Source organism: Castor canadensis, chromosome 11 (genome assembly GCF_047511655.1).
Source record: "Castor canadensis chromosome 11, mCasCan1.hap1v2, whole genome shotgun sequence".
Taxonomy (NCBI): domain Eukaryota; kingdom Metazoa; phylum Chordata; class Mammalia; order Rodentia; family Castoridae; genus Castor; species Castor canadensis.
The window spans coordinates 79,121,135-79,148,424 of NC_133396.1; the positions used below are offsets into that span (position 1 = coordinate 79,121,135).

The following is a 27,290-nucleotide window of genomic DNA, read 5'->3' on the forward strand; positions in this document are numbered from 1 at the left end:
TCATACTCACTGTTATAACCTAATTTTATTTTGAGCTTCTAGTAAATGCAAGAAGACAATAAATTGAAATATTTTGTATATATATTGGGAAAGAAGAGGTGATATATACTAAGTTTTAGTAATACAATTAATTCCCTGTAATATTCAAGAAATAGTATTAAAATTAACAAAATTTTGTGGGATATAAATATAGACAAGGAAGGCACAAGAATCATAAGATGTAAATTTTTTTCAGCACTACTAATTATATTCTGGCAAAACAGCGATTTATAGCAGTTTCCAAAAACCAGTATGGGTCCAAGTTCAACAGTAAAAAGAAAAAAAATAATCACTGGCAGTTTTACTTAGAGCTCAAGAAACAGTTTTCAACAGCATTTCATGTCTACAGTTTGGCTCTCTGATTCAGAGCATGAATTGCTTTTCAGATGAAAAACCTGGCTGGTAGAGGTTTGTTTCTTTCTGGGGAATGGGGTGCCGGGGACAACTTAGGGCAGAGAGGTGCATTTCTCTGGTCAGACACCCCAGTGAGGATTAGTTATTCTTAGAAGTTCTGCGGTGGATGCTGTGTGCTGATGTACTGACAGCTGGGGAGTGGCAGAAGCTTCTTTGATAAAGACAGCAACAGGGACATTTCTCCTCCAGAGAAGTCAGGACCAGGGGATCAGTGCAGCTTGAAAGTCGTTCTTTTCTGATGATAGAACTTTATAGAAGTATCTCATTACATCACCACACATGACGATCCCATACAATCTTGTGTCCCGTCAGCACTGCGGATGAGTTTTTTATTCGGTGCTGGTGTATTTCTCTGACTAGTGTGTGAAACACATCTTCAACACCCTGTCTAGTCTTGGCTGAGGTTTCAATAAATGGAATCCCATAACTCTTTGCCAGTTCATGGGCTTATTTTGTGTGAACTGTCCTTGTTGGCAAATCACACTTGTTTCCTACCAGCAGCATAGGTGCATCATCTGAGTCTTTTACTTGCTTGATCTGTCCTCTGTAAAGGTTCACATCAGCAAATGATTTGCTGTTGTTGATGTGAACACACAGAGGAAGCCTTTCCCTGTCCTCATGTATTGATCTCTCATGGCGCTGTACTCTTCTTGTCCAGCTGTATCCAACAGACAGATTTCAGCACCTATCACCACCTGCTTTTGGTAAGAATCCTCTATGGTGGGATTGAAGCAGGTTAGATTAGGGATTGTCTGGGACTGCTCCCCCTCTTGACTCAAGGACTCCTCCCCCTAGCCCCTAGGTGAGAGGAGCCAAGTGATGGCATATTGTGTCCCCACCTCCAAGTTCAAGGTGGAATAAAAACGACCTACCACAAGACTCCAGCCCTTCCTCTTCCCTTCCCTCACCTGGCAGAATGGGTGACTCCCCTTCCCTCAATGAACCTTTTCTACCTCACCCCATCCATGGGAACACAAGGACCAAGATCTTCTGAAAACACCATTTGCTGATAACATTTGTGGAGAAGCCAGCCAGGAGATGAGGGGTGAGATCCCAGTATGCCAGCTCTGCTAATCCTTTTTATTTCAATCCATCTTTCTCTGTCCTCTGGTCCCACGCCTCACCACCTGATATTTTGGAACCCAACACCACCCACAGCTTAGATGGTGTGCGACCCTCACATTGGGACATCCACCTGAAGCTTGGAACTCACTCAGAGTCCCAGTGCCAACCCTGACTGGCAGGATGCAACATTTGAACATTTGACCCAGGAGTCATGAGCTCCTCCCGCACAGGGTTCAAGGATCGTGTCCGAGTTCCCTCTCCCTGTCCTGGGGGATGGACCACATTAAGTTGTCCCTTCCCGGCAGAGTAGCTCAAGTGGTAGAGCGCCTGCTTAGCAAGGATGAGGCCCTGAGTTCAAACCCCAGGACCACCAAAAAAAAAAAAAATAAGAAAGAAAGTTGTCCCTTCCCTAACCTTATTCTCCCTAACCCTCAACCCTTCTCCGTCCTTTCCTTTATGACATGATGTGGGAGATCATACTCCAAGGTCTCTAACCCCCAGATGGTTGTGGACAATTAGAAATGTCCCCATCATTATGTCTGGGTTTCCCCCCACCCCCCACCACCTTTACTTCTTCTCTTCTCTTCTCTCTCTTTCTCCCAACTGGTGGTTTTAAGAGAACAAATGGGAGGCACACCTCACTCAGCCCATCCGGCCACAGGCTTTTTTTTTTTTTTTAAAGGAAAATACTGCCTTCTTGGGCTGACTGATGCCTGCCCTGGGAAAACAGGCCACTACATGGCTGCTGGCTGCTCAGGAGAGCAGGGGAGGGAGCTGCACAAACAGGGAGCCAATGCACTGCTACCTGAGGGTTGGGGGACTTGTGTGACTCTGCACTGGCCCCCAAGTGGGGGAATAAAACTGCAGGTGTTTAGACCTGCCAGGCATGCACACGAGTGGTAAAGAGAATGGAGACTTACCGCCCCATCCCAACCACTGGCCACCCCCAGCACCTGGGGATTGGCATGGGCACATGGCCTCCCAGCCTGCCCCTCTGGGCACAAGTGATCTCCCAGCCCCTCAGGCATGAGATCGCTGAAATTTTCACTGCCCTCCAGCAGGACCTTCAGGGGCCCTCCCCACGTCCAGCCCCTTTCCTTGGGATTATGTGTGGCCCAGGCCCCAGCCCCACTCCTCAGTATAGGCTGGAAGCCCGCCTAGCCGCCACATGGCACTAATGTGATGCTAACACGAGTGACCATGACTATGGAGGCAGCACAGTGGTGGTGGCACGTGTGCTGCAGTAGTTACAGCTATGGCTACAGCAAAGGGGCTACCTCACCTGCGTGCAGGCCAGCAGCCTCTGCCCAACAGCCTCCTCTGGGAGGCTCCCAGTGCCTGAGCTGGCTAAAAGAGGGAGTGCAAAGGCATGGCAGCTCCACTGCCGGTGGGAAAGCTAGGGAGGCTTGTGGCACTGGGGACAAGGTGATGGCCAGGCAGCCCACTGGGACCACACGTGCTCTCTCCAACCACATCTTGCATGGCTTCCCAGCCCCATGGCAATGGTGGCAACAGGAGGGGGCTACATGCCCCCAAGACCTGGGTCCACAGCCCCCACTCCAGGGACCAAAAAAAAAAAAACAGGTGCACCACCTCTGGTGACCAAGGTTCCACTCCTGGCCAATCCGCCTTCTTCCTATCTGTAACTTTCTCTGTCTTCCTCCTCTGACCCACTGCCTTGCCCGCTTACCTGCCATGCCGGTCTGCCCTAGACATACCATCCCAATTCTCACTCATGCTCTTCTTGTCCCCATAGCCTACAGGGAGTTGAGGAAACACTCACCTAGAATTCAGATCACCTTGCTCCAAGGCACATGCCAGGGGTCTACCTGCAAGTGGATGTCACCGTTTACAGATGGGATTAATGGGATTAAATTCTAAGTTCTAGAAATTGTCTCTAAGTCTCCTTTCCTTAGAAAAATTAATGGGGGTTGACAACAGGACACTAGCAATATGATACTTGCTTAATAGAAGTAAGGCCATGGGTTCAAATCCCATCCTAGTGCATTTCTATTATCTAGCATACTTCTCTGATCTTTGTTTTCTTCTTGTTAGGATAATAATTGGGTTAGCATTTGGGACCAGCATTGCATTCAGGAACTCTCATGCAGGGGTGGAGAGACTGACCTTTAGAGAATGGGTCACTGTTACTCGCTTGCTCCAGAGATGTCTGATGGAAATAGGTCGAAAGGACACGGGGGGGGGGGGGGGGGATATTCCAAGGATCTTAGAAGCTCTTGTTTTTCTCTCTCCTAAAGAGTAAATTTCCTCCTTCCCATTTCCCTCTCTCTCTCCATAGGCCAACATGTAGGTGGCCAACTCAGTTCCAACAGATTCCCCACTTGGCTGTATCCTTAAATACTGGGAATGATTTGACCCTGCTAACCTATAAAAGGAACAATTGATTCATTGTTATAATGAGGTTTGGCCCCAATATCAACTGGGGACTAAAAGGTGGTGTGCAAATGGGAGTCTTGATTATGATACCATCTTACAGTTAGATCAGTTTTACAAAAAAATGAGACATGGTCAGAGACACCACACATGCAAGCCTTTATGGCCCTGTATCAAAACCCAACCCTCTGTAAGGGGTTCACCAGACTCCAGTAAGAACTCAAGGAAAGAGACATGGATATCCTTGATGATCCTCTGGTATGAGAAGCACCCGTGTCCCACAAAGGCACTCACTGTCTTTCCTTTACACTCCTGACTCTGTGCCTACATCACTTCCACCCCAAACTCCTCCCCCAGCTCCTTCCTGAGCCAATAAGTCTGCCACACAATCAAAATAGGAAATCTTACTCAGAGGCTCCTCAAACAGTGCTCCCACTAAGAGAAGTGAATTGATCCCAAGGGATCAATTCATATTCATGTGCCCTTCACTGTAAATGATATCCAACAGTGTAGGGAAAATTTGGGGAGGTATACTGAGGACCCAGGTAAATTTACAATTGAGTTTCAGACCCTGATATTAGGGTTTGGTTTCTCTTGGAGTGATGTTCAATTCCTCCTGGCCAACTGTTGCACTCCTACAGAAAGGGAAAAAATTCTCACTACTGCCCATAAAGAGGCAAATGCTAGGGAACCTATAGGCTGACATCCAAACAATGCCACTGTCCCAACAACTGAGCTTCACTGGGATTATAACACCCCAGGAGGAATGCAGAGGACGACCCCACACCATCCTTCATGGAATGAAATCAGGAGCCACAAAGCCTGTAAATTATAGCAAGGTGAAAGGGGTCATCAAAAAACAAGAGGAAAACCCTATATCATTTTATGATAGACTAGAAGAAGCCTTTGGAAAATATACTACCCTCGATCCTGAGTCTGTTGAAGAGGGTGCCCTCTTAAATCATCATTTTGTCAATCAATCTGCTTCAGTTATTAAACAAATGCTTCAGAAGCTAAATCTGGAACCCCTAACCAACAAAACACAGCTGGTAGATAAAGTTTTATAGCAATCATGACCTGGAGGAGGAAAGGAGTAAACAGAGTAAGGAAAAAAGGCAAGCCAAACTTATGGCTGCTATAATTGGGGGTGCCTCCAAATGCCCAAAAGGCATCCTCAGACAGGCTGGAAAGCTATTCTGCTTCAAATGCAAGAAGCTGGGGCCCAAGGCAAGGAATTGCCCAGAGCCAACCCCGGGACCCTGTCATGAATGCTCCTGAACTTGAGGTTACCAATGGCACTGGAGGATGGACTCAGTTTTTTTATGCAGAGTTCTTATAGTCCCTAGTTGCCCTGCCCCACCCTTGGGATGGGACATAATGAAAACGTTGGGTGTAGTCCTGGTAATGGGCCATTTGCCAGGAGCCTTAATGCTTCAAATAGGATCCAAAAGGTTCCACAAAATTCCTTTAGAGGTGGATCAACAAGTAAGCCCCTCCACTATGTGTGATGGAATACCTGGAAGGGCAAAGACAGCTATCCCTGTAAGATGCAGTTCAAAGACCCAACCACTATCTTAATTGTAGACAATATCCTCTTAAGCAAGAGGCTAAAGAGTGGTTACAGTCAATTATTTAAAAATTTCTAGAACATGGACTGTTAAAACCTTGCCAATCTCCCTGTAACACTCCTATCTTACCTGTAGTAAAACCAACAGGAGAATATAGGATGGTGCAGGATCTGTGGTTGGTAAACGAGGCTATGGTTCCCAATCATTTTCTAGTGCCTGATCCATATACCATCCTATCCCAAACACCTGAAGACAGTAAATGGTCATAATCTTGGACTTAAAGGATGCCTTCTTTACTATCCTGCTGCACCAAGGGTCCCAATACTTTGCTTTTGAGTGGGAATATCCTATTATGAAAAAAAGCAACAGGACACATGGACAGTACCACCCCAGGGATTTCAAGATAGCTTTCACCTGTTTGCTAGGGCACTGGGAAAGGATTTGAGAGATCTTCAGATTAAGGAAGGGGGACTCCTTCAATATGTAAATGACCTCCTGATCTGTAGCCCAACATGGTGGACAGTCAGACAGTGAACAAGACAAACAAACACTTAAAGAAAAGAGAAAAAAGAAAAAGGAAAAAAAAAAATCCTGGTTCAGGAACAGTAGAATTTCAGTCTTAGTAGTTCTGGTGTTACTCCTTTGCCATCCATTCCTGTTTGTCTGCATCTCCTAGGCAGGTTCTGGTGGTGCTGGAGCCCTCCTGTGGCATGGCAGCCAGTGTGCCAGTGGGCTGGAAGGCTGGCTGTGGCTTGGCAGCCTCCAAAGAATCAACACCCTAGTGAAGAAATGGGCACATGGATTAAACAGGGAATTCTCTGCTGAATGAATAGAGGCCATATGTACCTTAAGGGTACCATCGACTAAACACTAACTCCATTCATTTTTGGGAATGGCAGGGTTCTGCCAGATCTGGATACCCAACTTTGGAGTCATAGCAAAGCCTCTGTATGAGTCCACGAAAGGACCAGATAATGAGCTTTTAAAATGGACTGGGGAAACAAACCATGTCTGTAAAACACTAAAAAATTCCTTCACTGAGGCCCCAGCTTTAGGGATTCCCAATTTAGCAAAACCCTTTGTACCTTATGTGCCAGAGAGAAAGGGAATTGCTGTGGGAGTCTTAACTCTAAAATTAGGAACAGAAACACGTCCAGTAGCCTACCTCTCAAGGAAACTAGATGGGACAGCCTTAGGTTGGCCAGGATGTCTAAGAGCAACAGCTGCTACTGCCCTGTTAGTGGAGGAGGCAATGAAGCTAACCCTGGGCCAACAAGGAGAAGTTCTAACTCTGCACCAGGTTAGAGCCACCCTAGAATTAAAAAGTCACTTGTGTAGAGAGATTCCAAGATGGTGGCTAGAGGGAGGAAGCAGAAAGTGTGATTCCTAAAGTAAAATCTTGGAAAGACACTGGAGATACACCTTACAGGCAAAACCACCAAGAAGAGGCAAAACTTTGAGCCCTCCACACCTCCAGCCTGCGCAGAGCATCTCCACTTCATGTTAAATGGAGAAATCAGGAGGGCCCCTGGATCACCGCCAGATGGCGGCACCCAGACAGCTTGGGAAGACACGGACCACAAGCTTACGGTTGATTAGTACACTGTCTCTCCCTGTTTATATCTTTAAAACTTTTTTTGTTTGTTTCTTTGTTTTGTTTTTTCTACTTGTTTACTTGTTTTTCCCATTTCCTTTAACTTCTTTCCTTTCCATCTCCTCTCACCCTCCTCTCATTCTAAATATCACTAGTGCTATTATTACAAGCCAGAAAATACTTAATTGCACACAGTACAGGGACAATAACAACACCACGGGCAATGACGAGAAGACAGAAAAAACAGGGAAACCAGTTTCCCCACAGCAAAAAATTAGTACAGGAACCAGAGGGAAATGAAGAAATCAGATACTCAGATCCAGACTCCAACAAAATGAAAATAAACTATGCCAAAGAACCCAATGAAGCCCACAAAAATATTCTAAAAGAAGAAATACTACAGGTAATCAATGAGAATTTTACAGAGATGATACTGGATATGGTCAACCAAAATGTGTAGGAGACACTCAAGAAATTCCAAGACAACAAAAATAGAGAATTTGAAAAAGCAACAGAAGAAATAAAGGAAACCATAGAAGCGCTGTATAAACACCAAAGTGAAACAAAGAACACGATTAATAAACAGATAAATGAACTCAGGACAAAAATAGACAATATTAAAGAGGAAATGACCCAGGATATGGAAAACCTCAGAAAAAAGAACAAAACACAATTGCAAAACAAAATGGAAGGCCAATCCAGCAGAATAGAACAAACAGAAGACAGAATCTCAGAACTCAAAGATGAAATGGTAATTAAAGGAAAAACCGAAGAACTATTAATTAAACAACTCAAGAACTGTGAAAAGAAAATATAAGAACTCACTGACTCCATCAAAAGACCAAACTTGAGAATAATGGGCATTGAAGAAGGAGAAGAGGTGCAAGCAAAGGGAATGCATAATATATTCAACAAATTAATAACAGAAAATTTCCCAAATTTAGAGAAAGCTATTCCCATACAGATGCAAGAGGCCTCCAGAACACCAAACAGACCAGATCAAAATAGAACTACCCCACGACATATCATCACTAAAACAACAAGTTCAGAAACTAGGGAAAGAATATTGAAGGCTGTAAGAGAGAAAAAACAAATAACATACAAAGGTAAACCCATCAAAATCATGGCAGACTTCTCAACAGAAACATTAAAAGCAAGAAGAGCATGGGGAGAGATCTTCTGGGCACTGAATGAAAATAACTTCAACCCCAGGATACTCTACCCAACAAAGCTATCATTCAAAATAGATGGAGCAATAAAAGTCTTCCATGATAAGCAGAAACTAAAACAATATGTGACCACAAAGCTACCACTACAAAAGATGCTTCAAGGGATTCTGCACACAGAAAAGTGAAACCCAACATAACCATGAAAGGACAGGCAGCACCAAACTATAGGAAAAGAAAAGGCAAGAAAGTAGAGAGTAATGTCAACTTAGGTACACACAATCAAACCTTCAAATAGCTAAGACAACTAAATGACAGGAATCACCACATACCTATCAGTACTAACACTTAATGTTAATGGACTTAATTCACCCATCAAAAGGCACCATTTGATGAAATGGATTAAAAAGGAAGATCCAACAATTTGTTGCTCACAGGAGACCCATCTCACCGACAGAAATAAGCATAGGCTTAGGATGAAAGGCTAGAAGAAGATTTACCAAGCCAATGGCCCCTGAAAACAGGCAGGAGTAGCAATACTTATCTCTGACAAAGTAGACTTCAAACCTACATTGATCAAATGAGATAAAGAAGGACATTCCATACTAATAAAAGGGGAAATAGACCAAAAGGAAATAATAATCATCAACCTGTATGCACCCAATGTCAACGCACCCAATTTCATCAAACATACCCTGAAAGACCTAAAAGCATATATTAATGCCAACACAGTGGTTGTGGGAGACTTTAACACTCCATTATCATCAATAGATAGGTCATCCAAACAAAAAAATCAATAAAGAAATCCAAGATCTAAAATATACCATAGATCAAATGGACCTACTTGATGTCTACAGAACATTTCATCCAACTTTTACACAATATACATTCTTCTCAGCAGCCCATGGAACCTTCTCCAAAATAGATCATATAATAGGGCACAAAGCAAGTCTCAGCAAATATAAGAAAATGGAAATAATACCGTGCATACTATCTGATCACAATGCAGTAAAAGTAGAACTCAACAACAAAAGTAAAGACAAAAAACATGCAAACAGCTGGAAACTAAATAACTCATTACTTAATGAACAATGGATCATCGATGAAATAAAAGAGGAAATTAAAAAGTTCCTGGAAGTCAATGAAAATGAAAACACAACCTACCGGAACCTATGGGACACAGCAAAGGCAGTCCTGAGAAGAAAGTTTATAGCCATGAGTGCATATATTAAAAAGACTGAAAGATCCCAAATCAAGGACCCAATGATACATCTCAAACTCCTAGAAAAACAAGAACAAGCAAATCCCAAAAGAAACAGAAGGAGAGAAATAATAAAAATAAGAGCTGAAATCAACAAAATAGAAAACAAAAAAACCATACAAAGAATTAATGAAACAAAAAGTTGGTTCTTATAAATAAACAAGATCGACAGACCCCTGGCAAACCTGACTAAAATGAGGAGAGAAAAAACCTGAATTAGTAGAAGCAGGAATGCAAAAGGGGAGATAACAACAAACACCATGGAAGTCCAGGAAATCATCAGAGACTACTTTGAGAACCTATATTCAAATAAAATTGAAAATCTTAAAGAAATGGAAAGATTTCTAGATACATATAATCATCCAAAACTGAAGCAAGAGGATATTAATCACCTGAATAGATCTAAACACAAAATGAAATTGAAGCAGCAATCAAGAGTCTCCCCAAAAAGAAAAGTCCAGGACCTGATGGATTCTTTGCTGAATTCTATCAGACCTTTAAAGAAGAACTGATACCAACCCTCCTTAAACTGTTCCACAAAATAGAAAGGGAAGGAAAACTGCCAAACACATTTTATGAAGCCAGTATTACCCTTATCCCAAAACCAGGCAGACACCTCCAAAAAGGAGAACTATAGGCCAATCTCCTCAATGAACATTGATGCAAAAATCCCCAACAAAATAATGGCAAACCGAATTCAGCAACACATCAAAAAGATTATTCACCACGACCAAGTAGGCTTCATCCCAGGGATGCAGGGGTGGTTCAACATATGAAAATCAATAAACATAATAAATCACATTAATATAAGCAAAGAAAAAAACCACTTGATCATCTCAATAGATGCAGAAAAAGCCTTTGATAAGATCCAACATCATTTCATGATAAAAGCTCTAAGAAAACTAGGAATAGAAGGAAAGTACCTCAACATTATAAAAGCTATATATGACAAACCTACAGCCAGCATTATACTTAACGGAGAAAAACTGAAACCATTCCCTCTAAAATCAGGAACCAGACAAGGATGCCCACTATATCCACTCCTATTCAACATAGTACTGGAATTCCTAGCCAGAGCAATTAGGCAAGAAGAAGGAATAAAAGGAATACGAATAGGTAAAGAAACTGTCAAAATATCCCTATTTGCAGACGACATGATCCTATACCTTAAAGACAAAAAAAACTCTACTCAGAAGCTTCTAGACATCATCAATAGCTATAGCAAGGTAGCAGGATATAAAATCAACATAGAAAAGTCATTAGCATTTCTATACACTAATAATGAACAAACTGAAAAAGAATATATGAAAACAATCCCATTTACAACAGCCTCAAAAAAAATCAAATACCGAGGTGTAAACCTAACAAAAGATGTGAAAGACCTCTACAAGGAAAACTATACACTTCTGAAGAAAGAGATTGAGGAAGACTATAGAAAGTGGAGAGATCTCCCATGCTCATGGATTGGTAGAATCAACATAGTAAAAAATGTCGATACTCCCCAAAGTAATCTACATGTTTAATGCAATTCCCATCAAAATTCCAAAGACATTCATTAAAGACATTGAAAAATCTACCATTAAATTTATATGGAAACACAAGAGGCCACGAATAGCCAAGGCAATACTCAGTCAAAAGAACAATGCAGGAAGTATCACAATACCTGACTTCAAACTATATTACAAAGCAATAACAATAAAAACAGCATGGTACTGGCACAAAAACAGATATGAAGACCAGTGGAACAGAATAGAAGACCCAGATATGAAGCCACCCAACTATAACCAACTTGTCTCTGACAAAGGCACTAAAAATATACCATGGAGAAAAAGCAGCCTCTTCAACAAAAACTGCTGGGAAAACTGGTTAGCAGTCTGCAAAAAACTGAAACTAGATCCATGTATATCACCCTATACTAAGATTAACTCAAAATGGATCAAGGATCTTAATATCAGACCACAAACTCTAAAGTTGATACAGGAAAGAGTAGGAAATACTCTGGAGTTAGTAGGTATAGGTAAGAACTTTCTCAATGGAACCCCAGCATCACAGCAACTAAGAGATAGCATAGATAAATGGGACTTCATAAAACTTAAAAGCTTCTGCTCAAAAAAAGAAATGGTCTCTAAACTGAAGAGAACACCCACAGAGTGGGAGAAAATATTTGCCAGCTACACATCAGACAAAAGACTGATAACCAGAATATATAGGGAATTTAAAAAACTAAATTCTCCCAAAACTAATGAACCATTAAAGAAATGGGCACGTGAACTAAACAGAACTTTCTCAAAAGAAGAAATTCAAATGGCCAAAAAACACATGAAAAAATGCTCACCACCTCTAGCAATAAAGGAAATGCAAATTAAAACCACGCTGATTCCACCTGTCCCCTGTTAGAATAGCCATCATTAGCAACACCACCAACAACAGGTGTTGGCGAGGATGCGGGGGAAAAATGAACCCTCTTACACTGCTGGTGGGAATGTAAACTAGTACAACTCTCTGGAAAAAAATTTAGAGGCTACTTAAAAAGCTAGACATTGATCTACCATTTGATCCAGCAATACCACTCTTGAGGATATACCCAAAAGAATGTGACACAGCTTACTCCAGAGGCACCTGCACACCCATGTTTATTGCGGCACTATTCACAATAGCCAAGTTATGGAAACAGCCAAGATGCCCCAGCACTGACGAATGGATTAAGAAAATGTGGTATTTATACACAGTGGAATTTTATGCAGCCATGAAGAAGAACGAAATGTCATCATTCGCTGGTAAATGGATGGAATTGGAGAACATCATTCTGAGTGAGGTTAGCCTGGCCCAAAAGACCAAAAATCATATGTTCTCCCTCATATGTGGACATTAGATCAAGGGCAAACGCAACAAGGGGATTGGACTTTGAGCACATGATAAAAGCGAGAGCACACAAGGGAGGGGTGAGACACCTAAAAAATTAGCTAGCATTTGTTGCCCTCAATGCAGAGAAACTAAAGCAGATACCTTAAAAGCAACTGAGGCCAATAGGAGAAGGGGACTAGGAACAAGAGAAAAGGTTAGATCCAAAAGAATTAACCTAGAAGGTAACACCCACACACAGGAAATCAATGTGAGTCAACTCCCTGTACAGCTATCCTTATCTCAACCAGCAAAAACCCTTGTCCCTTCCTGTTATTGCTTATACTCTCTCTACAACAAAATTAGAAATAAGGGCAAAATAGTTTCTGCTGGGTATTGAGGGGGTGGGGGGAGAGGGAGGGGGTGAAGTGGGTGGTAAGGGAGGGGGTGGGGGCAGGGGGGAGAAATGACCCAAGCATTGTATGCACATATGATTAATAAATAAATAAATAAATAAATAATAAAAACCAGTTAAAAGGTAAAAAATAAATAAATAAATAAAAATAAAAAGTTACTTGTGGATGTCTGAGGAAAGGCTGACTAAATACCAAGCCATTCTTTTAGAATCCCCAGAAGTGACCATAAAGACTTGTAATGTCTTAAATCCTGCATTTCTGCTGTGTTCTGAACGAATGACTGAGCACAGTTGTGAGCAGGTGCTTGTACTGACCTATGACAGCAGGCCGGGCCTGACAGATCAGCCACTCCTTGAACCTGAGGCCAAATGGTTTACTGATGGAAGTAGTTTTCTACTAAATGGAGAAAGAAAGGCAGGGTATGCAGTGGTGAGTCATGAGGAAGTCATAGATGCACAGCCCTTGTCACCTGGGACTTCTACCCAAAAGGCTGAACTAATAGTTTCATTAGTACTCAAACTCTGGGAAAGGGAAAAAGCTCAATAGCTATACCGACTCTAAATATGCCTTCCTGGTATTACATGCTCATGCAGCCATATGGAAGGAAAGGGGACTCCTCTCCAGGAGGAATCCCCAATAATACATGGAAAGGAATTTCTCCAATTATTAGAGGCTATCCACCTACCAAAAACAGTAGCAGTGATCCACTGCTGGGGACATCAAAAGGACCTATCTCTGGTGACACATGGGAACAGCTTCTAGATGCCCTGCTAGCCTCCATCTTGGCTCTATTTCCTCCACAGGAGCCTGCATATCCTAAATGTACTCCCAATGAGGAAAAAAGAGGCTGTGCAGAGGGGAGGATCTAAAGAGGGAGTTTGGTGACATATGGATGGTAAACTAGTCTTGCCCCAAGCAACCCAATGGAAAGTAATAAATATGACACTTTCCACTTGGACCGAGATGCAACCCAGGAGCTAATAAGCAGACTGTTTGTGGGGACCAGAATAAGGTCTACAGTAAAACAGGTTTTATGTGGCTGCTCCCTGTGCTCCTATAATAACCCTGGTCTTAAGCTTACCCCACTGGTTGAGCCAATCCAGAGGCGAGGCTCTTACCCAGGAAAGAATTGGCAGGTGGTTTTCACTCACATGCCACCCTGCCAAGGTTATAAACAGTTGCTAGTTTTTATAGACACCTCATGGGAGAGATTGAAACCTTTCCCACTTGAATGGAAAGAACCACCAAAGTGGCAAAGACCCTTCTAAAAGAAATTATTCCTAGGTTTGGCCTGCCCTGAACACTCCAAAGTGATAATGGACAAGCTTTTATCTTGCAGGTGACTCAAGGAGTTTTACAGGCCTTAGGAATTAAATACATTTACATTCAGCTTGGAGACCCCAGTCCTCTGGTAAGGAAGAAAGGGCCAATAAAACAATCAAATGAACCTTGGCTAAACTTAGCCAAGAGACCTCTGGAAAATGGACCCAACTTTTGCCTATAGTCTTACTAAGAATTAGAGATGCTCCAAGGACCAAGATTCATCTTAGCCCCATTGAAATACTATACAGGAGGCCATTTCTTTCCAATGACCTAGTGACAGACCCCAAAACTGACAGTCTTTTAAAGTATACAATGGAACTACAGACATTTCAACAAGCAATTCAAAAGCTGGGGAACAAGGTCCTACCTGCTTCAACAAAAGCAGAAAAATTCCAAATAGAACCAGAAGAACAGATGTTAATTAAGTCCTGGAAAGAAGGAGCCCTGGCTGACCGGCTCCAGCCCAAAGGGAAGGGCCCTTATCCAGTGATCTTGGCCATACCCATGGCTGTAACCTGCAGGGAATAGACAGTTGGATTCACCTTTGTAGGGTAATATGTGCAACACATGAATCTACCTCTGACCGAGCACAGCCTAGGGATACTTACTCCTTTGAGCCAATAGAAGATTTAAAGTTCATCTTCCAGAGGAACCAAAAAGACTTCAAGCTAAGTGGTAAATATAAGCTCTAATATGGATTATTAGGCTATACTTGCACTTTTCTCAGCCAATCTCCCAAGTACCACCATTTTGCTTAAGGCAGAACCTTGGGACACTTGTGTGGGGCATTTTGCCTTATTCTCCTCCTGGGACTGACACCTAGCTCTGGCCAGCCCTTAGAGGATTCATCAAATCATACCCATCCACTAACTACCCCAAGTCTCATGCCCCTCATTAAAACCACTGAGGTCATATTGGCCAAAATCTTACCCAAATGAGCAAATAAAAATAATGGATTCACCTATATGCTTTCCGTAAAACTCAACCTCTGCCGGAAACCATAGGAAGTATTTCCCTTGTGCAAAGCCAGTTTCTATCAATGTGCACTCCCTAAATGGACTAACACATATGCTCCATGTGCACAGCCCATGGTAAGCACATTGCCCTAAGCCATCAATCCTTTACTGCCCCAATTACAACGCCACTTCAAATCAAGAGCGCCATTGGGCTTACCTCCCTTTTAATTGGTCCCAAACCAGCTGCCAAACACAGCTGCAAAAAAATGTATCTAGATCTCTCTCTCTTATATTACCAAAATTTATTTAAAAACTTTACTAGTAACCAAAGAAATTATTAAAAGCCATAGCCACACTTCAAAATTGGATAAACTCTCTAACGATTGTTGCTTTTCAAAATAAAAGAAAACTAGATCTTCTGACAGCTAAAGAAACTTCCCCAGTCTGGCAACAATCCTTGGATTTCTGGAAAGTATTATTTGAGACTTAGGGTCAGTCCCCCTGGGTAATTCCCCTGACAGGACCCCTTGTGGTTCTCCTTCCAGTATTCTCACTTGGGTCATGCCTCTTAGACTTGCTAATTGGATTTATCTCTACCAGAATTAAGGCTTCTAGGGGTCAAATCGTGACATGACAGAGGTGTCAACTTCCAGAGGTGGACGGGATGCCCATGAGCAATCTTGATTGGGCTAGACAAAGAGTCAGACAACAAACGTCACTGTTCAAGTCCCCAGAGACAGTGATAGGAAAGGGGCCATATCCCTGATAGGTACGGTCTACAGCCCCTTGTCAGCTTCAAGCAGCTATGGAAGATGGACCTCCCTCCTTCAGCAAGCCCAAAAAAGAATTTTTGGAATATTGTCCCTCAGGGGGAGTTTGAGGCTAGAATAGGGATTGTCTGGGACTGCTCCCCTCTTGGCTCAAGGGCTCCTCCCCCTAGCCCACAGGTGAAAGGAGCCAGGTGATGACTATTGTCTCCCCACCTCCAAGTTCAAGGTAGTATAAAAACAACCTACCAAGAGATCCCGACCCTTCTTCTTCCCTTCCCTTACCTGGCAGAATGAGTGACTCCTCTTCCCTCAGTAAGGCTTTTCTACCTCACCCATCTATGTGTTCTGCTTGGATTCTTCCATTTGGAATGCAAAGACCAAGATCTTCTGAAAACACCCTTTGCTGATAACAGGATCACATTCGTCCACAAAGTGGTCCTGGACTAGTTGGACAGTCAGTGTGCTTTTCCCAACACCACCTGCTCCAACCCCCACCAGTGTGTACTCAGTCATTTCACACTGGCAAGAACCTCCAGCTCCACTGCCCCCGCTGCACACAGACTTCAACTGGGGAAAAGGCTGGAGATGCCAGAACAGCCACGAACAGGCCCAACCAGGGAGTGACCCTTCCGGCCTGAAAATGTAATATTTTATCAAATGACATGAAACAAGATCAGAGAAAACAATCAAAAGATATAGTATAAAAGGAAAACTTCATACCGTAAAAATGTTATTTTTCTCAATAACATGTACAATTAATGGAATTCTAATCAGAATCTAAATAAAATATTTAATTAGGTGCATAATTCTTAAGATTCATGTCAGAGATTATATGTTCAAGAATAGCCATAAAACAATAAGGAAAGAGTAGTGAAGGACTTTCTTACTAGAAAAAAAATCATTTGCTGATGCCATTGTATTATAAACAGTAGGGTGTGGTATAGAATTAAAAAAAATTTTAATAAAGATTTAATAAAATCTCTGAAACAACATAAAGATCTCAGAAATAAATCTCAATACATAATAGTAATATCATTTACTATCTGGAATATCTAATATTTTAATTGAATAAGAAAAGATAGCTAATACAGTAATAAATGGTGCTGGCACCATATGCTATCCACCTGAGGAAAATAAAGTTGGGTCACTTACCTCCATCATATTAAAAAGTAAGGTTTTACCACACTAACCCCTGTTAGAATAGCCATCATTAGCAACACCACCAACAACAGGTGTTGGCGAGGATGCGGGGGAAAAAGGAACCCTCTTACACTGTTGGTGGGAATGTAAACTAGTACAACCTCTCTGGAAAAAAATTTGGAGGCTACTTAAAAAGCTAAACATTGATCTACCATATGATCCAGCAATACCACTCTTGGGGATATACCCAAAAGAATGTGACACAGCTTACTCCAGAGGCACCTGCATACCCATGTTTATTGCGGCACTATTCACAATAGCCAAGTTATGGAAACAGCCAAGATGCCCCACCACTGACGAATGGATTAAGAAAATGTGGTATCTATACACAATGGAATTTTATGCAGCCATGAAGAAGAACGAAATGTTATCATTCGCTGGTAAATGGATGGAATTGGAGAACATCATTCTGAGTGAGGTTAGCCTGGCCTAAAAGACCAAAAAGCGTATGTTCTCCCTCATATGTGGACATTAGATCAAGGGTAAACACAACAATGGGATTGGACTATGAGCACATGATAAAAGCGAGAGCACACAAGGGAGGGGTGAGGATAGGTAAGACACCCAAAAAACTAGATAGCATTTGTTGCCCTCAACGCAGAGAAACTAAAGCAGATACCTTAAAAGCAACTGAGGCCAATAGGAGAAGGGGATCAGGAACTAGAGAAAAGGTTAGATCAAAAAGAATTAACCTAGAAGGTAACACCCACGCACAGGAAATCAATGTGAGTCAACTCCCTGTACAGCTATCCTTATCTCAACCAGCAAAAGCCCTTGTTCCTTTCTATTATTGCTTATACTCTCTTCAACAAAATTAGCGATAAGGGCAAAATAGTTTCTGCTGGGTATTGAGGGGGTGGGGGGGAGAGGGAGGGGGTGGAGTGGGTGGTAAGGGAGGGGGTGGGGGCGGGGGGAGAAATGACCCAAGCATTGTTTGCCCATATGAATAATAAAAAAATTTAAAAAAAGGTTTTAATTGATTAAAACCTTAAAATAATGAAAAGGATTTAGGTATATAGGTACATATATTAACTTGCATGTTGGGAAAAACATTTTTTACAATGTAGGAAAACTAGAAAGTACACATAAAGATAGATAGATATTATTGACACATAAAATTGGATAACTTTCACATGATAAATTCAGGAAAAGATATTTCCACAAAGACTACAGGTGAAGAGTTTTTAGTGAGTATCTACATATCAAAGAGCTCTTCAGAATGAGAATCAAAAGGTAATCAGATAAAAAGCTGAGTAAAATATCCAAATTATCAGTTTATAGAAAGCATTCCAAAAGATCCATAAAAATACGAAAACGTTGTTTACCCAGGGGCCTGGTGCAGCGGTTGGAGGAGTTGAGCCTCTGTAGAGACAGACTGCCTAGTGTGACCTTAGCCAAGTTATTTAACATTCTTGTGCCTGAGTTTCATCCTACAGATAGGGATAATCATATACTATACCCATCTCTCTGGATTGTGGTAAGGATTAAGAGCTAGTATATGTTAGGTACGCCTTATGGAGCCTGGGTGCACAGAGCAAAGCTTTATGTAAGTGTTTGCTGATGTTATGAATCAGGAAAATGCAAATTAGAAAAAGTGCAATAGCGCTCTTCAGCCATCAGGTTGGCAAACATTAAAAGAGCAGTTACACTGCTGGGTGCTTCACAGAAAAGAATTCATTGCTAGTAGAACCGTGGAATGTCACAGTCCTTTTTGGCATGTGTTCTGGCAATATCTGTTAGTATTTTAAATCTGCACATCCTTTGACTCATCGCTTTGACTCCTAGAAGTCTATCCTTCAGAAATAAAGCCCCCAGTGCAAGGATAGTCACTGCAAAGAAGAGGAAACAAAATGATGACGTATGGAAGGGGCCTTAGAAAAATGAGGGCCTGTGTCCTGTTACGTTACACTTAAAGATTCACAATGAAGAGATTTTCACAGTATGTTTTTAAGTGATAAAAACCAACTTCAGAGAACACGGCAGGAAATATTTTTACAAAACACACATTGACACCTTTTAGGTAATGTAAATGTATTTGCATATTGTTATAGGAACACAAGAATATAAGAAAAACTACATATGGGGGTGTTAATTGATTACCTTCCTTCACTGAATTCTGATCACACACACACACACCCACAGAGCTTTGTAATAAATTCAAACACACGGAAGTGTAAGGTAGAGTACGGAAATGATTTGAAACTCCAGCACCTGGAGACAATCAGCACTGACTTAGAGTTCATCTCTTACATCTCTTTATGCATTTTCACCATTGTCTGCAGATGACGTAGGTTTAGGTTTTTAAACTATGCACTTCTTTATATATAATGAAAATACAACAAAGCCAGTTTCATTTGTGGGGACCCCAATAAAATCTCACGCCAAGTTCTGACCGTATGAGGAGAGTTCTGGACTAAAAGTCAGGAGTGCTGAGAAGTGACAGCTCTAGTCACTTAGAGCTCTGTAAATTTGATCAAGTTGTTTCTCCTCTCTGGAATCCAGTTCTTCCCATAAAAGGGAGAAGAGGCAGATGGTCTGTGAGCTTCCTTTCTGTTCTATGATGCTGTATCCCTGCACTGTTTCATTTGAAGTCAGGATGATGTACCGGGGGGGGGAAATCACAGGCTCTAGAATCAGAGAACACTGAGGTTAATACCAGTTTGTTGTTATTGCACATTCTTGGGTTAGAGAGGCCCTTGCTTGAGCATCGGAGAAATATTAGTTACAATATAGAATTATAAGGATTGATTGGAAAATACACACGGAACACAGAGCATATACAAATACATATGAATATGTATAAATGTGCATGGGTATGAATAGCATATAAATTTATATTATTGTAATTACAAATTATATAATATATAGTGCACCATGCTTGTATTATATGATATATAATGTGGAATGCTTATATATTATGTACACACACGTGTACATGTATATGTGTACATGTGTATATTCATGGTAAATATATCTAAGAGCACTCTTTTTCCAATTTAATGTTAACTAAGAGTCAAATACTTTTAATAAACAAATGAATTTACATAATCTCCAAAGATCTGCCTTGCCATCTTAAAGTGAAATGGAGTTTAAAACTAGGAGGTGAAATTCAGTGGGGGGGATGTAAGCAAGTGAAACTCAGCGGCTCTTTCAGAGCTCCTTCCCGAGCCTGGCTAGTCCCTGAATGGCTTACTCATGGAGTGTTTCTGTTTTAGGGACGCTCGAACAGTCCATCCAAACAGGTGCTGTGGATAAAAGCCTTCTGGGTGCAAGCTACGTGAAGTGAAGAGCAGCTGCTCTCTTTCCTGGTGCTAGTGTCCACGTTTACCATAACAATGAAACAGGAAAAAACTGGGAGTGGAATTTCATCAAGCAGGACGTTTTAGAAATGCAAACCTGGGACTTTTGACTTCACACTCTAAATAGAACAAAACACAGGAAACCACCTTGTTCAATCCTGTTGCAATGATTGTCCTGGGAAGGGTAATTTCATCTCTCAGTAGTTGTGACACTTTTCGAGGAATTCCAGCTACTGCTGAGAAGTCTGAGAATAGGCTTCAATGTCAAGGCAGTGACTCAGTCAGAGTCTCAGATATTCTTACAGAAAAGACAGTTATTACAAAATTTCAGCATGCAGACTCAATAATGATACTTCAGAGTCACTGTATCATTAATGATATAATTCATTGCTTTTTTTTTTTTTTTTGAGACGAGGTTTTCCTCTGTAGCCCAGGGTGTCATGGAACTCACAATCCTCTCTTGGCTTCCCATGTGCTGGGCTTGCAGGCCTATATCACCACACCTGGGGAGACTTGATTCTTTAAAAATGAAAAACATCTTGGCTCATGCCTGTAATCCCAGCTACTCAGGAGGCAGAGATCAGGAGGATCACAGTTCGAAGCCAGCCAGGGCAAGTAGTTCTCGCTTAAGACTGTATTTCAAAAATACCCAACACAAAAAAGGGTGGGTGGAGTGACTCAAATAGTAGAGTGTCTGCTTAATAAGGCCCTGAGTTCAAACCCCAGTACTGCCAAATAAAGAAAGAAAGAAAAACATATAAACGGAAGCTATTTTGAACTGGTGAAGAAGGAGACTCATAGTTCAGTAAAGACCAAGGAGGAAAATAAACAAATGGGGTGGAAGAATTTGGAGGATGATTTTTTTCATGACATAAATTTATATCATTTACTATGTGCAGAAGACAAGAAAGCATTGTCTGGGCCAGGGCGCCATGTGTCCCAGCATGAGGCATGAAAGAGAATCATTCTACCAGGAAGACAGCTGCTCTGATGGGAATAGGACAATTTCCTTTCCCTGAGGAATTGTGTTTTGGGCCTGTCTGTATGGGATTTATGGTGTTAAAATTCAGTTCTCTAAAGAACTTCTTCTTTGGATGAATTCCTTTTTCCTGTGCTTTGTCTTTAATTTACTGCCAGCCTGCAGCACTGAATGAAAACCCTAAACTCACTCAACCAAAGGGTGGCTGCATGGAAGAACGAACCACTTGATCGTTATTTCCCTCCATGACCCAAATACTCAATTGAAATGACATCAAAAGTATCAACCTGAGGAATAGAAAAGTCAATGAATTTGCATCATTTTGAAAATATGTCTCCTTCAAAGTAAAGTTCAAGAGAGTTAACTGGGTAACCAGGTGATTAAAATGGCTTCAGTTTAAACATCTGGATTTGTCTTTAATAATAGCTAGCTATAGGTCAAGTTGTAATTTATAAGTTATGTTGGTATGCGTTCATTATCTAATTTGATCCTCACAATAGTGTAATGATACAGATAGGATTATTAGTTCCATTCCACAGAGAAGATCAAAGGTTTGAGCCATTGGGTAAGGGATTTACCCAGGTTTTCCAGTTAACCAGAGGCACAGCCTGAGACCAAGCTTTGAATCCTGGCTTTATTCCTTGTTTCTAGACAAACAAAAACTGAAAACTGTTGAACCACACAGGATGGGGAAGAAAGGAGAGAAACATAGTGGAAGGGGGTTACATTGATTTAAGCACAATGCATGTACAAGTAAAATACCAAGGCAAAATTCCCACTGAACAATAGACAGACACCTAAGCGATGAAGGACAGGAATGCAAAGGTCATGTTGAAGAGAAGGCACTGCACAGGGAGGGTAAAGGAAGAAAGGAGAGAGGGCCAGAGTTCCCGGACTCACGCCTGTAACCTCGCCACTCACGAGAAAGAGATCAGGAGGATCGAGGTTCAAAGCCAGCCTGGGCAAATAGTTCATGAGGCCCTGTCTCAAAAATACGCAACCCAAAAAGGGGCTGGCAGAGTGGCTTAAGCAGTAAGAGTATCTGCCTAGCAAGTGTGAGGCCCTGAGTTCAAACGCCAGTGCCACCAAAAAAATCAAAAATGAAAGGAAAGAGTGTGAATATGGTAATGTTCTTTTAGATAAGTGTGCATACGGAACACTGAAACCTGTTGAAGTCACTACAAGAAGGGGAAATAGGGCAGTAAGGAGGCTAGTGGAAGGGATGAACCAATTCAGGGTACATACATGTGTATATGGAAATGTCACAGCAAACTCCTTGTATAGCTATCATAAACTAACAAAATACTCTTTTTTAATAAGTAAAAGACAGGAAGGGAAAACAGGTCTTGTCAGGGGGTGGGCACCTGTGGGACAGCATAAAGAAAAGGTGAAGGAAATAAGGTGGAAGTATTTTGTATTTATGTATGAAAATAGAACAATGAGAGCTGTTGAGACTGCTCTAAGAAGGGGGAGGGGGAAAAAGAGGGAGGGGTGAATCCAATGATAAGCACTTATATAAATGTCACAATACTAACAATAAAAAATAAATGAATAAATTCCTTGTTCCTACTATTGCTTTTAAAAGAAGACCTAAACCTGTAAAATTCTTGAGCTGAAAGGAACCTTAGAGATCTGGACCAGCATCTGCATGGTTCTTCAGGATGTAACACGCTACAACAAAACAAAGTTTGGTAAATGCCAGATTAAAGGATGTTAAATGGACTTGTTTACTACAAAATATCCCTGAGTCTTCGTTATGTTAATGAGTCTTGGTTTCTTCTTCTGATCTTATTTGGCTGTGGACTTCTTGTAGGGTGTCCTTCATCCAACAGCTATACCATTGGCGCTAGACCTTTGAGACTCAGTTGTCGCGTGCATCCAAAGATAGCAGATCTAAAGCCACACTATGGTTTGGGACAAAACATTGAGGAGTGGTAGTTTCCTCTGTCCCGCCTTGCTAATGTACTTGTTCTCCTAGCACTCCTCTTTGGTTGGCATGGCCTGAGTTGATGTCACTGGCCACTGCGTGGCAGAGCTGGCAGGAGGGCTGACCTCATCCAGGCCTTCCAGGCTTCCTCACCCCCATGTGGCTTGCTTCTTAGTCCCCATCCTCCAGGCTCCAGGGTGAGGGGTTTTGAAAGTCAGGCTCAGATTGCTCAGATTCAGTTTCTGACTCCTCCACTCCTATCTGTGTGACCCGAGGTCTCTGCATGTCAGTTTTCCTATCTGCAAGATAGGGCTAATGATAGTATTGATTTCGTAGAGTTTTATAAAGGTTAAGTTGGGTCATCATGGAAAGCATTCAGCTTATGGACTGGTCCTTCCTAAGTGTTCAAAGTCCTCAGACTCCTGTTATTACCATCTTAATTTGAACAGTGAATAAGTATTGCCAAAAGATATGCAAGCCATCTCCCATTCATTCTTCCAGACCCACCAAGCAGACTCAACTCCTGCAGAATTGTCAAACAAGGTTTGGCTGAGGATCACCTTGTTTTACTCAGATGGAAATCACCAATGGGCAAGGAATAGCTCCCTTAGTGTTGGCTGCCCTGGCCTCTTGAGTGCCAGAGACTTAAGGGCTCTAGTTGCTTCGTCAGAGGTTTACGGCTTTAACTGGCAGAGCCTAGCACCCAGAAGTTAGCATTTTATCTCCTGAGCTCTGGGTGTTGGGACCCCTCAGCAGCTCTCTGGAATGCTTCCAGTGACCTGGGTTTATGGCTCTTCCTGTCTAGGCTCCTTGCAGCCTTTGTCATCCACAGTCTCAACTTGCTGTAGCAATGGTAAACAGAAAATCCAGATTTTTATAATTCACATGGATGCATCTGGCCAGGCTAATGTACACTTAGAGAGGGTGACAATAAAATTTATTAAAGGTTAGGGGGAAAGTTACTTATAGCCATGATGGGTCAGGTATGAGGTGGAAGTAGAGAGTGCTCCCTGTATCCAGGTGCTTTTAAAACCTGTGCTAAGCTATGGAAGGGGAAAAACCTGGCAATTCTTTATCACCAATAATCAATGAGTGGGGAGGGGTTTGGGTGGTCCCCAGGCTTGGACATGAATAATCTGCACATATTTTCAATAGAAAAGAAGGCTCTTGGAGAAAGTGAGAACAATGTTCGATCTGAAATACAGTATGTTTTAAGAGTCCTGAGCTTTCCCTATCTTAGCCTGCCTCAAGCTCTCTGCAGTTTCCTGCTCCTGTTCATTCTTTGAAGCTCTTCAGCCACCTTTCTCACTGCTGCTGCTGCTGCCACCACCACCAGTGTTCTGTCTGCGCTGTGTAAACAGCTCAGCCCACTCTACTTGTGATAAAGATCACAAGTAGGTAAACAAAAGACCCCTCAGCCGAGTTTTATTGGAGCCTGATGTTGCAACACCAGGGAGCAGTGCACAGGAGAAAGGCTGCCCAGACTGACAAACAGACTGAAAAACAAGCTGCTTGTGTAGCCAGAAAAGGGGCATGGCATGTTTTTACTTCCGCCAGTCACAGCCTTCCATGTGCGTGGCTTCTAGTTCTTCTGATCACAAGCCTCACATGTGTACCAATGACAGGCCTCTGCTGAGTCACTGGAGAGGTGCTCCCTCTGGCTTGGGTGACAATAGCTGCAAGATGGAGGAGAGGCCATGGAGGTTCATCGTGGCCAAAGCCAAGTCTCCTGGAGCTGGTACAAGCTATCTGGAGCAGTTATGACTGGAGCAAGGCCTCCTGAAGCAGAAATTGCTTCAGCAGCAGCCACAGTTGCTGTGGTTTTTGTAGCTTGAGTGGAATTTCCTTTGGGAATCCATGAAGCAGCCAGACACAGGGAAGGGTTGGACAGTTGCCTATCAAGTGATGAACAGCTGGACTGTGACAGCTTCAATCATTTAAACTGAGAAAACATCAAAGGTGCTTACAAAAAAGAAACTGTCATGGAATTAACCTTCTCAACAGTCCTTAACAGTGCCTAACACCTGGCTAAATACCCTTAGGGAAAGATGTGTCCATCTGCTTTGTCTCAGAATTGCCACTGAATGGTGTTTTGATGGCACACCTCTTGCATGTTTAGCAGATTATAATTAAATAGATCCAAAAAAGGTTATAGAAACATTTTTTAAAATATGATACAGAAGTTTTAATGACAAAAATTCAAAAAGCAATAGGATGTGTTGATTTCTCTGCTTGGGTAGAGTCACATATAAAATCTTTTGTTCTCCAAAACTGGGCTGGCTGTTGCTTATCGTGGTCCCAGGCTTTATGAAAATTAGTGATTGTACCTCCCACGGAGAGGTACAATGGATTGGACCTCTGTGGATTCTGTGGGGGACATGCTTGTGATTCCTCTAGAATCAAGTTCTAAGAAAAGTGTTCAGTGTCTCATGATGATCGCCATCATGGTTATCTGCTCGTTTTGGCTTAGATACAAATTTTGTCTTGAATTATTATTATTATTTCCCTCTTTCTTTTAGTCTTTTTTTCTCACTGGAGTTGTGCTTTACATATTACTGGGTTTATTTTGTTTCTTTTTGCATGTTTAAAAATTTTTGTTTTTAACATCTTTATTTTGCAATTACTGTAAGTGTCTTTGGAGAACTAGGGGCAGAGTATGTTCTTACACACACACACACACACACACACACACACACACACACACAAATATCCCAGAAGAACAAGCTGAGTATCAAATCAAAATCACTATGCTAGATACACATCTATTAGCATTTATGTAATTTATGTGGTATATCTTAAGCAATTTAAATGTTTCCCTCCATCATATAGTATACTAATTTATAATTCTTCCAGGATACTTAAGAAGTATCACAACACAATTTAATAACACCTGCCATTTCTTGAGTCCTTACTATGTGCTCAGAAGAGAGATTGAAATGTATTTTCTCTCTTTCTCATGCCATTTAGCAAAACAAATATTATCTCCATTTTAAACAAGGGAAAACTGAATCCCAGAGTAGGTAACATATTCCTTGGATTCATTCAACTGGCCAGTGGTGGGTTTGAGAAGTGATGGCTGTAATGTTTAATTCTTCAGCCTATCACCTCTTACACAACCCTTCTCTGGTTGGCTAAGACCATTCTCTCTCTCCACATGTGCTGTGATGGTGATTTTAAGATATGTCTACACACTTTTTGATTTCCCTTCCTCTAAGAAGTAGAGCTTAATTCTTCACTTGAGCATGGTCTGAACTTAGCAACTCACTTTCAACAAATACAGTGTAGAGGAAATGATAGATGGAACTTACAAGACTAGGCCATAAAGACATGGGGCTTTCTTTTGGCTCTTTTCCCTGGGTCAACTATTCTGGGGGAGGCTGGCTGACACATCATAAAGATCCTCAAGCGACCTTATAAAGAGCCCTAGTGGTGAGGACTGAGGCCTCCTGATGGCAGCCAGTGTCAACAGCCCACCTTGGAAGTGGATTCTCCAGATTCAGTTAAACTTTCAAGTGATGGCAGCTCTGGCGATGTCTTTCTTATCAGTGATCACATGAGACACCTAGAGGCAGAACCCAGCTGAGCTGCTCTTAAATTCCTAACCCACAGGAACAGTGAGATATAAACCTCATTTTAAGAGGCTAAATTTTGAGGGTATTTGTTATATAGCAGTAGATAATTAACACTGATCAGATAGCACTGGAGATCTTTCCCCTAAGACTATGTAAGCTCTTGATAGTGTTAAGATTTCTCTTTTGCTGGATGTGCTGGCTGTGCCTGTAGCTACTCCTGCTTCCCTGTTTGTGCTAAAGTAATAGTTTACTTTTTCTGTGAAGGAGACTGTAAGTTTAGCTCTTGAGCATCTCCTGTGAATGGTATTTTGTCTTGTCATCTGGTAGCTAAACCAGAAGGCTCTCACCTTCAGCAATCTTGAAGAACTGGACTCAGAGTACTGCTGGAGGGTCCAATTTAAGAGTCAACCCCAAGTGAATGAAGACTGGCCAAAGCTTCCGTAGGTCCTTGGTGTGTGAGACAGAAGACAGGTCCAGGACTTGTTAATGAAATCCATTTATAGATC

At 41.8% G+C, this 27,290-nt stretch overlaps 1 pseudogene; it reads right to left on the reverse strand.

Moving 5' to 3' along the window:
* Positions 1 to 718: 718 nt before the first annotated feature.
* Positions 719 to 16,320, reverse strand: LOC109694887 (GTPase NRas-like; annotated as a pseudogene).
* Positions 16,321 to 27,290: the final 10,970 nt, after the last annotated feature.